A 13,786-nucleotide genomic window follows, 5' to 3' on the forward strand; every position below is an offset into this window, starting at 1 on the left:
CTACCTCCTTAAAGGAGAAGGAAAGGCTAAAATTAAGTAAGCTTTATCAGAAAGGTGTATATAAATATACCAGTTAGGGTTGCCACCTGGCCGGTAAAAATGATGGATGATCCCAATGTTATTAATAGAAAAAAAGATAAATATATAGGAAGGCTGGTATTTCTTTCCTTCTATTGTGTATACATGGGCATTTGTATCAGACTTCCTTTTTCATCTTAAACCTCCAGGGCACGGCATGAGCATGCTCAGTTTGCTCCTCTCGCCCCCTCTTTTATCCCCCTTTCCTCCTCCCCTCCCTGCTGTAATCTGATCCCAGAGCTTTGAGAAAGCAGAGAGAGACGCAGGCAAGAAGTGATGTCACCCCAAGCTACAGTAATATGGCAGCAGTATCCTAAACAAACAGAGATAGCTTCTAGAGTTGTTTACTTAGGTATGGTAAAGCATTCTGCAGAATAAATATAGTGTTATAGCTTGCAGTTTTGTTGGCAATAAACGGCCTCTTTAGCGTTCCTTCTTCTTTAAGATAGGGAGTGAGACGTGGTGATGAGAAGTGTTTTTGTGTAGTACCTCCCCAGGGCCTTAGCTGACTTGACAAACCATTTGGGGGCTTCTTGAATAGCAATCTTCCTAACTGGGCCTCTAACTTGATCGCAGATTGCGGCTTCAGCAGACAGACATTAGCGTGGGTGACGCATGTATGTGCTTCGGTAGGGTACGAACTGATGTTGTCAGGTATGAAAGTTACTGCTGCTTCCTTACACTCTGCCTTTACCGGCAGAATTGGCATTCTGCTCTCTAGGGCTGTAGGTGCCAGCAAAGCATTTCAAGTTACTAATAGTAGATTTTACTATGCTTTTACTCCCTTTTTCTACTCCTTCTCAGGGGCGCTCCACCAATGAGGCGAGTTGAGGCACTGGCCTCAGACGGCAGAAAAAATGGATCTCCTGGTAACTAAGAGCCAAATGTCCGCTTTTCAACCCGGAAATTCGGCTCTTCTAGTGCAAAGAGCGCAATCCCCCGACCCCTCCGGTGCAACGTGAACCTCCCCCGACCCCCTCGATCACTGAAGAGGTGAGTGCTGTTGAGAGCAAAAGGAAGGTCGCCTCAGGCGGCAAAATTACCAGGATCGCCCCTGCTCCGTCGATATGTTGTTTTCTCTGTATGTTTTTTCCATAGATATCCAGCCATTTGGAGCATTCTAAAGGGAAAAGGACCTTTTAGACTAGGTATCTTGCCTGTAGAGAATGTCAAAGACCTTTTCTGGATGGCTTTGCTATGAGGATGTTATGAGGACTGCCTATCTAAGAATACCGCTCCCATCCCTCAGTCTGAGCCCTCTATGGGCTGGTTCAAAGAATTATTGCAGCAAACTTTTATGGAGGTTAAGCATTCCATTCTAAAGGAGGTCACTAAACCAATAACAGAGGTTACCTCCTCATCAGTGGAGTCCCTTCTTCCTCGTCCGATGAAAAAATAGTAGATACCTCCCCTTTTCAAGCTGTGAGAGGAGCTATTGAGGCTGAATAGGGGAAAATAAAGATACTGAGAAATCTCAAGATATAGTTAGAAGGGTTAAAATCTTTCCTGTACATCCAGTCATAAAGGATTTAATAGAGTCTGAGTGGAAAAATCCCAACAAAGTGCCTGTTATAAATAAGAGATATAAGTCATTATTTCTTATTGACGAGGAAGCTATGGCTTGGAAATCCCCTCCTTTGGTAGATGTAGCGGTGGCTCATCTTTCTAAGCACTACCATTTTGGTGGAAGATGGGTCTGGTCTTAAAGACATAATGGACCACAGGGTAGAGTGTTCTTTGAGACACATTTACACTTTACATTACACTTTGAGCCACTGGTTGCAGCTTCTGCAGTTTGTAGAGCCTTAAGATGCCTCCATTGAATTTGGCCTTTTCTACCACAACCTGGAGAGCTATCTGGCTTAAGCCATGGTCCGCTGACACCACATCTAAGACTAGTCTGTTTAATATGCCCTTTGAGCCAGTTTTCCTTTTTGGCTCCAAATTAGACACTTTCATGGAGAAGATGTCTAATGAGAAGGATAAGACCCTGCCTCAAGACAGGCAGAAGATGAAGTGTAAGGAGTAATTGTTTTTGCCAGCAAAAGTTAACTCCAGTAACATTCAGGCAACAAAGGTATGGTGAAAAGTAGAAGGATAAATCCCACTCTATCAGATCACAGTGTGGACCAACTAGGGCTCAAAGGGGCAGGGGAAAGTCCCTGTCATCAGCCATAAGTGAGAGTTTTGACGTCTGGATTTTTCCAGTGGGTGGAAGACTGGATTTTTTTCTAGACCACTGGTTCTAGACCACTGTGTCTCAGACCAATGGGTTCTTCAGCTGGTAGAGGATACAGAATACATTTTTTTGCTTTTCCCCCTCCAAGATTCCATCCTACCTGCAGAAATTATTCTCCACAAAATCAAAGTACCTATTTTGTGCAGAAAGGGTGTTGGAAAAAGTTCTTCTTTAGAATGGAAACAGTAAAATTGACTCTGCAGATGATAGAGCCAGGGGACTACCTTGCACTCTTGGACTAGAAAGACTCCATATCCATATACCTTTTTCCTGCTCACATTAAGTTTCTAAGAAAGGCAGTTTTCCAAAAGGATCAGTCTCACCATTTTCAGTTTCCTGCCCTTTAATATTACCTCTGCTCCTAAGGTGTTCACAAAGGTAGTCACATCTGTTACAGGGGTCCTTCACCAAGAAGGCATGTGTGATACTGTATGTAGAAGATTGGTTGTTCCTGGCAGTGTTAACCTCTAACTCTCCTGGCAAAAAGCCACCTCTAGTAACTTTAAGATCCGAATTTCCATTTTTTAACACAGAAATTTGCCAATAGAACTCACTACACTAGCGATGCGCCCCCCCTGGACCCGCTCCGACGCTAAAAGTTCAAAGTGTGGAGCTGGAGTGCCTCAAACGGCAGCAGCCCCCAAAACACTGCTGCCTCATCTCATTAAAGCCTATTCTACTTGGGCAATGGCAATGTCCTGGGTTGTGTCTTCTGGTTTCGTCAAACCACATCTGCAAAGCCGCTACTTGGTCAGGCCTTTCTCCAATTACCGTTTTCAATATAATTAGTCAGCCAAAAATGCAATATATAAAGGCTGGAGTGAGCGGGGTGTTTTACATAACAGAACAGAACACTACTTCCTGCTTTGCAGCTCTCTAAATCTGAGTCAGTCAGTGACTTCAAATGGGGCCACATGAGACATAACTGTTCAGTGAGTCTGCAATGGATCCTTAGCATTCAGCTCAGATTCAAAAGCAACAGTTATGACTCATATGACCCCCCCAAGTCACTGATTAGTTACTGCCTGTTAACTATGGGGTGCTGTTTGTCCCAAATACATTCTGTATGCAAAACTATCCCTAATACACAGAATGAATGTCTCTCATGGTATATAAGTATTTGTGACCACACACAGATAAAAAAAATATACAAAAGACTTATTTCTATTAAAGAATGAGAACAAAATCGGGTTTGTGCAAAAAAGGATGTCATTATATCACAAACTCCATTCTGTACATTTAACAAGCAATCTGTCTCACAAATGTATAACCTCCATTTAACAGACTTACTTATGTGCAAAGTTACTTACAGAATGAATTGTGTAAAAAAAACTTGGACATAATATATAATAGTGTAACTAACTAGTGCATGTCAAGCTAGATTTGAATGACAAAATAGATATTTGTGACTGAAAGCAAAATTTTATAGTACAGGATTCATTCTTTCCACAAAATGAAAGTTTTGTTTCACAAAACAGATAAAATAACCATTCTGTGAAGCAACACTGTCAGTCACACTCCTGAACCAATAAGAACAAAGCTTATTGCCATATAACAAACAAGATGAGAAGTTGCCAGCTCTGCTCCAAATGGCTGCTAGTAACCTGCTTGTGTGGCTATTTTGGTTAAGGGCGTTCCTGCTGTTTTGCCATTGTCTTATGATTAACTCCTGCTCCTGTTTCCCTTTTCCTGTCTAAGCTGAGAGCAAAAATATTTTGACGCCCATTGCTGTTTTGAGAATTTCAAGGCACAGATTTGTCCATCACTAATTAGGGACATTGTATAATTAATACTGTCAAATCTGAACTGCGAAGTTCCTTGCCCAGCAGCAATCCAGGTGCATGTCATACAATAATATAATTAGAAAAACAGTATTTTACTTAGAGTCAGTTCAGAATTTTTCAACAAGACTGTGCTGCTGAACTCCATCCGCCAGTCGGTCATTCAGCTGTTTTACCAGATTAATCCATATGGGAAAACTTCACTCATGAGTAGTCTCTGCTCACTCACAAACTGTTACACTGCTTGACAAAGCTGCCATAGTGATGAAATGGAAACTGCCAAGAAACTGCTTATAATCCTACTCATACTATACAGACTGGAGTCTGGAGTGGAGAGGTTGCCAAACGAGCAGATCTTGCCCCAGTATGGCCACTGGGTGATGTTCGTCTGATCCGTTTGTGGGAACTAGGGACCACTTGGTCTTTTGGCAGCTTTTATTGGCCAGGGTATGTCCACCTTTAGTCAGCCAATCCAGACACTGGGGCAGGTCCGGACTGAGAATTTAAATATGCCCCGGCATTTCAGGTACACTATGTGGGCCCAATCAGCCCACATAGAGGCCCAAACAGCCCCCACCAGCCCACTAAATACTGACTTTCTATGGGACCTTATAGCAGCCCCTCTGATTGCCAGTCGGGCCTGCACTGGGGATACAAACACAGTCTGTATAGTATGTTGTGTGGCCCTTATAAGCAGTTTCTTAGTCACATAGTTAGCTGTAGTTTAACTACTACATAACTTCAATTTCATCACTATGGCAGCTTTGTCAAAAGCAGTGTAACAGTTTGTGAGTGAGCAGAGACTACCCATGTGTGAATGTTTCCCATTGGATTAATCTGGTATATGTGGCTCAGTAAAGCAGCTGAGTGACCCACTGGCGGATGGAGTTCAGCAGCACAGTCTTGTTGCAAAAATCACAAAAACTCACACTAAGGAAAATATTATATATGTATTATGAGTGGCTCCTATAAGACCTACACATCATACTATACAGAATATGTGTGCACATGATCAGTCCCACATCTGTATCTAAAGCTATTATGCAGTAGTTGAACTACAGCTAACTAGAGACATCTCATAAGACCCACTCATTATACTCTACAGAATATGTGGCATATTTCCAGTCTATGGTTGCCACCTTTTTTTTCAGCAAAAATGGACATGGGGTAGGCTAGTGATGTAGGGGGCAGTGCAGGAGACATCAGGGGCGGGACTGATTATGTGTCAATCAGCGATTGTCATTATACTTCAGTGTTCTGTTTTGATTTACTAATTTGGAAATCCAGACTTTTCAACCGGGCAGCCCTTCCAAAAACCAGGATGTCCAAGTGAAATCTGGACAGGTTAAAACCATAGAGCAGTCCCACATCTCTGGCTAAACCTATTATGTAGTAGTTGAACTATAGCTAAGCACATTATAAAGAGACTGCTAAAACCAGGTGCAAGATTACAGCTAGGAGGAGACATTGGAGTCTAACAATCATATACAAAGCTTATTACTGATTCTGAGGGGCAGATTTATCAACGGTCGAGGTGGATTTTCGAATGAAAAAAATTCGAGTTTCGAGCTATTTTTGTGTACTTCAAAACAACCAGCACAACTTTTCTCCACCTTTAACACTCTCCTTAACCCTTCTCCACCCCCTCCATGCACATCTGTCTCTGCTCAAGATATTGCTAAGCACTTCAAAAACAAAATTGACAGAAGGGACATTACACTACTCAACCCCCCTAGACTTCCACCACCCTCCCTCCACACTCCCCAGTCTCTCCTGTGCTCCTTCATCCCTGTCACTGATGAGGAAGTCTCAAAGCTTTTAGACTCTTCTCACCTTACCACCTGCCCGCTTGATCCAGTTCCCTCAAAACTTCTCTGCAATACCAATCCTTGTCTAATCAAAGCCTTAACTCACCTATTTAATCTTTCGCTCTCAACTGGACTGTTTCCTTCTCAGCTAAAACATGCTCTTGTCACACCCATTCTGAAAAAACCCTCTCTTGATCCCTCCAATCTTGACAACCTCCGGCCTATCTCTCTGCTAACTTTCATCTCTAAACTACTTGAGCACCTAGTCTACAACCGACTAACCTCATTCCTCTCTGACAACCTGCTGGACCAGCTACAATCTGGTTTTAAGACACAACACTCCACTGAAACTGCCCTGACTAACAAATGACCTTTTAACTGCTAAAGCCAACAATCATTTCTCACTACTAATACTGCTTGATCTCTCAGCCGCATTTGACACTGTAGCTCACCCTCTCCTCCTCCAGTCCCTCCCTTCGCTTGGCCTTCGTGACACAGCCCTGTCCTTGTTCTCTTCTTACATCACCAATCGTTCCTTCAGTGTCTCCTACAATGGAGTAGCATCTTCTCCCCTACCTCTTTCTGTTGGAGTTCCTCAAGGCTCTGTCCTGGGACCATTACTATTCTCCCTCTATACTTCCTCCCTCGGCAAATTAATCAACTCCTATGGTTTCCACATCCACCTCTATGCTGACGATACTCAGATCTATCTCTCATCTCCTGATCTCAACCCAGAACTCCTAACTCGCGTCTCCTCCTGCATGTCCGCTATCTCTACCTGGATGTCGCAACGCTACCTTAAATTAAACCTCTCCAAAACTGAAATGGTGCTCTTTCCTCCAACTAACACCAGTAACATCCCGGAAGTATCCATCATAGTTAATAATTCCACTATCACCCCCTCTCCCCAGGCCTGGTGCCTTGGGGTTATCCTAGATTCTGCCCTGTCATTCACTCCTCATATCCAGACACTTATTAAATCATGTCATCTAAGGAACATATCCAAAATACCATCATTTATCACTCAAGATGCTGCCAAAATTCATATTCACTCTCTAGTCATATCACGTCTATACTACTGCAACTCCCTTTTAACTGGCCTTCCCCTCCAGAGACTGTCACCTCTCCAGTCCATAATGAACACTGCTGCGAGGCTCATATACCTCAGCAACCGCTCCTCCTCTGCCTCGCCATTCTGTCAGTCCCTGCACTGGCTTCTGTTACCTTTCAGAATCAAATTCAAATTAATGATACTGACTTTCAAAGCACTTCATAACTCTGCCCCACCCTACATCTCTGAACTCATCTCTATATACTCACCCAACCGCTTACTACACTCCTCTACTGACCTGCTACTCAACTCTTCTCTCATTACCTCCTCACATGCTCGCATTCAAGACTTTGCAAGGGCTGCACCTCTCCTCTAGAACTCTCTTCCACGTTCTGTTCGACTTTCTCCCAACCTTTCTGCTTTCAAGAAATCTCTTAAAATGCACTTCTTTGAGAAGCCTACCCTCACTCTGCTTAACTACCAAACGCAACGCCACATACAGTACCACATTTCTCACCCACTTAATTCGATCTTGCCCTATCCCACACCTTGTGTATTACTCCCTTCCCTTTAGAGTGTATGCCTATGCATAGGGCCTTCCTCACCTTTTGTACCTGTATTGATTGTGATGTATGTAACTCCATATGTTCTATGTATATATTTCATGTCATTTAGTTGTATAATCACATTTACTTTACAGTGCTACTCAATATATTGGCGCTATATAAATACATGTTAATAATAATAATAATAATACTTCGGCTAGGGAATAGTCCAAATTCGAAATTTGAAAATTCAATTATCGCAATTTATCATGTACTGCATCTTTAAAAATTTGACTTAGACTATTTGCCATCTAAAATCTGCTGAATTGCTGTTTTAGCCTATGGGCGACCTCGTAGAACCTATTTGGAGTCAATTGGTGTTTTTTTTTAGGAAAAACTTTAAATCGAGTTAGATCGAATGCCCTATTCATTTGATTCATACAGTTCAGAATCGCTGGAATACGGACCTATTCCTTTAAGCTTTATTGTTATTCTTATTTATTTTCCATATATGTGTATACATTTATTTTCCATTCATCCCATTCTGACCTTCAAGCTACTCCCTGGTTGTTAGGGTACTTAAGCCTAGAAACAAGATAAATTCCCGGCTCCATAATAAAAAAATGTAAATGAAGAATGAAGATTAATTGGAAAATGTATTTGAATACAACTGTGTCTGTCATTCTAAAATGTAATATTAAACTACCTCTTAAAGACAGTATATTTTTGTGTGCAAGAACTCCAAAGAACTACACAGACTATTTTCTCCTTTGTACTACCACAAATAATGATGACAATAGTGTAACTAATTGGGAGCAGTCCCCTGCCAGTGGCTTGCCAACTAGGGTAGCCATCTGTTCAGTTTTGACCTGAACAGTTTGGATTTTGTAAGGCCTGTTCGGGACTTAACTTTCTTTTCGGGTTTTAGTTTTATGAAACCCGAACAATAATCTGGCCAATACAAAAAAAATATTTAAATACTAAGATACTCACCTCAACATTGCTTAGTTGCTATCAAGTTCTGTTTCTTATTATTAAAGGTACAAAAAAAAGCAAATCAATCAAAAATAAGATTTTTTTTAACTAAATTAGCTTTGCTGTATTTCAGAGTTTTGTGGACAACTGATTTCTATATAATAGATCTCATACCTGTAATTAAAGCATTGGGCTTACTCATCAAACAGAATATAGCTAGAGATAGGTTTGCTAACTGTGTGGTTTTGAACTGGGCTTCAACAACATTGTGAAAACTGGATAGAAATCCAACCAGTTGCATGTAAGTGCAATAGCCTTGCCCCGGTGTCATAACTCCACCAACATCATTGTGCCCACCTCTGATGGCATTATACCTGTTCCTACATCACTGCCCCACCTCCAATTCCTGTTTAGCCATCAGCAAAGGTGGCAACCCTATTGCCAACATAGGGGGCCCAGTAAGGACCCACAAGGAGTCGTGTGGCTGTGGGTCCTCAAAAGCACACTATGGAGGCTTATTGTAAGTAGCTGTTATTGTTTCAGCTCTCTCTCTACTGCCAATAAAAGCTGCACTGGGCAGAATCAAGTGTTTACAGATACTAAGGGGCTGATTTATCAAAATTTTGATTAATTCTTACTGCGATTCAAATTTTTGAAGTAAAACTCGAGTTCATGTAGAAGTCAATGGGAGTTATCCCAGGCAAAGCAATTTTTTTCAGTTTGAGTTTTTCAAATTTTTTTGAAAGTGTGTAGACCTATTGAGGATGATGTGTAGAATACTAATAAGCAATTTAAAACATTTACCCCCATATGTAATATGTAAAAATACACAAAGTTTGCCCAGGAGCAGTTACCCAGAGCAATCAATAAGAAGTTTGCTTTTAAACAGGTGACTAGTAAATCCTACTTGCTGATTGGTTGCTATGGCTTACTGCTTCTGGGCGAACTCAGTGCCTTTTATTACATTACCCCGTTAGAATAAACAAATACCCAGGGGCGGACAGGAGCCTTGGGGCCCTCCAGGGCTGCAAAATGAACAGCCCTCCTAGCAGTGTCAGGGGGCCCACTCCCGACCTCCAAAGTCTACCCCAGTGTGCGCATGCACGAAAGACGTGCAGTGCGAATGAGCGATCACCACCGACAGCACAATTCTTTTACTTTACAATGTGTGTGTGGGAATTATTCCCTGTATCTATGATTCCCCCCCCATCACCAAGGTGTGGTGGAGTCCCAAACAAATGCCCCTTCTGCCATACCCTTAAAGAAGATGACCTTCGCGAACCTTCTATTAAGAATAATAAAACATAAAATAGAGAAACAGTTTAAATAAAGAAAACAATGCAAATTTGATGCTTGTGTTTATTTATCATTTGACAAGGCTTATGCAGAAACCAAAGCAGAAGGATGTTGCTGTTGAAGATACAGTTACTTAAGGATAATAAAATTCAATTAAACCAATAGAGAAATCTGCAAGCAAATCAGTGAAGTCATCACTTGGTGAATCATCAGATACATCTAGTCAAAATCTACAATCGCTGTAGGAAAATCAAAAAAGTCAGTGAGAAAGTCTGCAAGCAAGTCAACAACATCTTTAGAAAGACCTTTAGTGGAATCAGTCAAATAATCGTTACCATCTTTAGGAGAATCATCAAAAAGTTCTTGAGCTAAATCTCTTGAAAATTCATCAGACAATTCAGCTTTAGAGTCTGAAAACAATTCAGCAAAATTATGTTCTGGCAGAATTGCAGAAAGGTCTTGAGGAGAATCTGCAGAAGAAGAATCTTCAGGCAAATGATGATCATCATCATAATCTTTAGGCGAATAGTCAAAAAGTTCTTGAGGTAAATCTCCCAAAAGCTCATCAGGCAATTCAGTTATAAAGTCTAATGGCAATTCAGCAAAATCAGTTTCAGGAAAAAATGCAGACAGATCTTGGGGGAAATCTGCAGAAGAAGAATCTTCAGTCAAATGATGATCAACATCATAATCTTTAGGAGAATAGTCAAAAACTTCTTGAGGCAAATCTCCCAAAATCTCATCAGGCAATTCGGTTATAAAGTCTAATAGCAATTCAGCAAAATTGGTTACAGGAAAAAATGCACACAGATCTTGAGGGGAATCTGCAGAAAGATCTACCCTCAAATCAGCAGAGACACCTTCAGAGCTAGGCAGAGGGTCAATGAAATGACAGGTGCTGAAAAAATATACATTTGGTTCATGGCAGAGACAAGCCTGATAAATATGTGGTACTGAAGTTGCAGGCACTGGAGTTGCAGGCATATGATTAGAAGGCAAAGTGCTACTCTCCAGCACAGGGATCTGACTATTTTCTTGGCTGGAATGTTGAGTGGTGATCACAGGACACTTTGATTGGAATGTTAGATGATATGGAGACACAGTGCTAGTTCCCTTCACAGGGATTCGGCTAATTTGTTTGTTGTAAAGTTGAGTTGCCATCACAGAGTAAAAAGGTTCATTGTTCACGGCATTGGCATAACATCTTCTCTTTACAGACAGAGGTGGGTACTGTGGATAGAAATCTCTCATATCTGCCTCATTTAGTGTTTGTGGTTCCTCATAACATGGCCTCTTTTCCCTTTTAATTAGATTTGGGTAGGCTGTCTCTGGAGCTGCATGCTCAGTTGTTGGCTGAATGAATTCAGTCCTTAAATGGTTGACATGAGCAGTCTGGTATATTGTTTGCATGGCCATAACTCCATTCACGGGATGCATCACAGAAAAAATCTGATAGTTCATGACAATTATTTTATAATTACTGTTGCAGTTGTTGTCCCTGGTTGTGAATGTGTGAGTACAAAACGATGTGAGCAAAAAGTATCTGAAAACCTCTTACTGATGGAAACTGAGGTGACTTCAGTTTCTGTATAAGACTGGTTTAAGATTAACTAATTGTCTTTGCTCCTGATCAAAGGTCCACTTTATAGTATGAGCCCATGATAAAGCGTCCTGGGTGGGTGCGAATCTTCACTGGTCCTCCGGATTTGTTTGAGTGACGGTCAGCCCTGTTTTTTCTTCAAATCCACTTTATAGTGTACCTGGGAATGTCCATTCAACCCGGGAGCACTCCTTCGCATTACCTGTAGCTTCTAGCACACTGATGTTTACCTGAAACCATGTCTTACCAGAAAATACTGCCTACTGTTCTGAGTTTGGGAAATGGTAGTCTTAGATCCCAATCTCACACATCTAGAGCTGGCAAATAATCAGTTTTGAATCTGTTTAACTGTAAACTTTCAACTGGCCACTCTATAGCTGAGAGGTGTCATGAGGGGTGGCATCAGTGAGCCATACTGGTCATTACACCTTTGCCAGTAAGCAAGGACTAACTGAATTCCTAATTCATTGTAATTTAGCGCCTAGGAAAAGTAAATAAAATGCAGGCACAGTGCAAAAATTAACAACTGAATTTGCTGGGTAGGTACCTCCCATATTTGCCTCTGTGAATCCGGTTCTCCTTTTCCTTTAACCATCAATTATCTCTCGTACATCCCATATAGTGCACTTTTTGAACGTTTGGGAAAGCCAAATAAAGCATTAAAGGGGCTGTTCACCTTCCAAACACTTTTTTCAGTTCAGTTGTGTTCACCAGAAATAAAGACTTTTTTCGATTGCTTTCCATTTTTTTTTTTTGCCGTTTTTCCACATGTCACGTGATTAATTCTACTCTCTGTTGATTGATGTATTGTAAATACAATATACTTATTCTCAATAAAGTGCTTAAATGATGTACAGTATCTTTAACCTGATCATATGGCCATAGGAGGTTTTCTATCCCTGCCCCAGTAGCCCCTGGATGTTGATTATGTGGCCACCAAAAGTTGGTTACAGCCACACGAAACATTGTCCTAGAAACCACTGTAATATAATTAATTAATGTATAAATAATTATCACCAAAGTACCAAACTTCTGCAGCTTTCCTCTGATTTATACTATTATGTGTATGCAGGGTTGGACTGGGCCAACGAAAAAACTCGGTGGGCCCCGGCTCTTTTGGGTCCCACTGGCCCTGACTGGCTCCTTGCACTTCTTCTTCTGATGTAAAAAGTACGCATCCACGGGGGGAAGGGGGGTGGCGGCATCAGAGAGGACTTTACAGATGGGGGTTGGTGTGGGGGGCCCCCCAGTCCAACGCTGTGCATATGCAGTAATTTTTAGAGTTACCCCCATACAGCTAACACTCTATGTGCAGGTGTCATAAGTAGTGAATCATATTAGTTCCCTAGGAGCTGATATGAGTATTGAACCTGGGCTCCCATGAATAACAGTACTGGGGCATAAGGATGGAGCCTTTTTTCTAATATTATTACTTAACATAGTGCCAGACATTTTTATATTTACATACTATACTAACATCCCCACTCATTATGCTATGCCCCCCAGAACATTTCCTGCAGCCACTCATGGCTAAATTCAGTGGCGTAACTAGATGTCATTGGGCCCCACAGCAAATCAATTTTAGGGCTTCCAAAATGTCCTGTTTTACCAATATATATTAAAATTGCTCATTAATTAGGGCCTCATGGGGCCCCTATACTTCCTGGGCCCCCCCTGCTTCCTCTGTAGTTACACCACTGGCTAAAGTGTCACCTCATTACTGTGGTAGATATGTAAATTATCATTTAATCAAACTAAGGTTGACAGGGGTTGTGGCTGACAGCAGGAAACTTTTATACGCAGTTGAAGAGAACTATAATAACTATATAATACACAAAAGCCATGAATATCCTGTAAATTATATCCTTATAAACGGTGACTAGTGATGTCATCAGTTATAAACGGTGAGTAGTGATGTAATTTCTGTCACATGACTTACTAAAATTTGTGTATTATAATTAATAAAGTACCCCCAGTTGTAAAATATGAGGATATTATAAGTTACCTCGGAGTTCCATGACCTGTATAAAAACACTCGGCCTTCGGCCTCGTGTTTTTATATGGTCATGAAACTCCTCGGTAACTTATAATATCCTTATATTTTACAAGAGGGGGTACTTTATTCACTATATAATAAAGACACTGGTAATGAGTACAATTATATGATAATGGGGTGCAACGGCACTTTAGAGTTCAGGGAAAAGCAGCAGCTCCACTGCACAGCACGAGTAGGAGCACACAGTCACACATTATAGTCATGCTGGAAACATAGGGGCGGGATTCTAGCTGCTATTGCAGAGTGCTACTTATGACCACTTCCTGTGAAAGAATGAAAGGGCATACAGCTCTCATTTCAGCGCAGAAACAGAGCTGAGAGGATTTCTTTGCAACACTGATCTAATTACATTTTTAA

Source organism: Xenopus laevis, chromosome 3L (genome assembly GCF_017654675.1).
Source record: "Xenopus laevis strain J_2021 chromosome 3L, Xenopus_laevis_v10.1, whole genome shotgun sequence".
NCBI lineage: Eukaryota > Metazoa > Chordata > Amphibia > Anura > Pipidae > Xenopus > Xenopus laevis.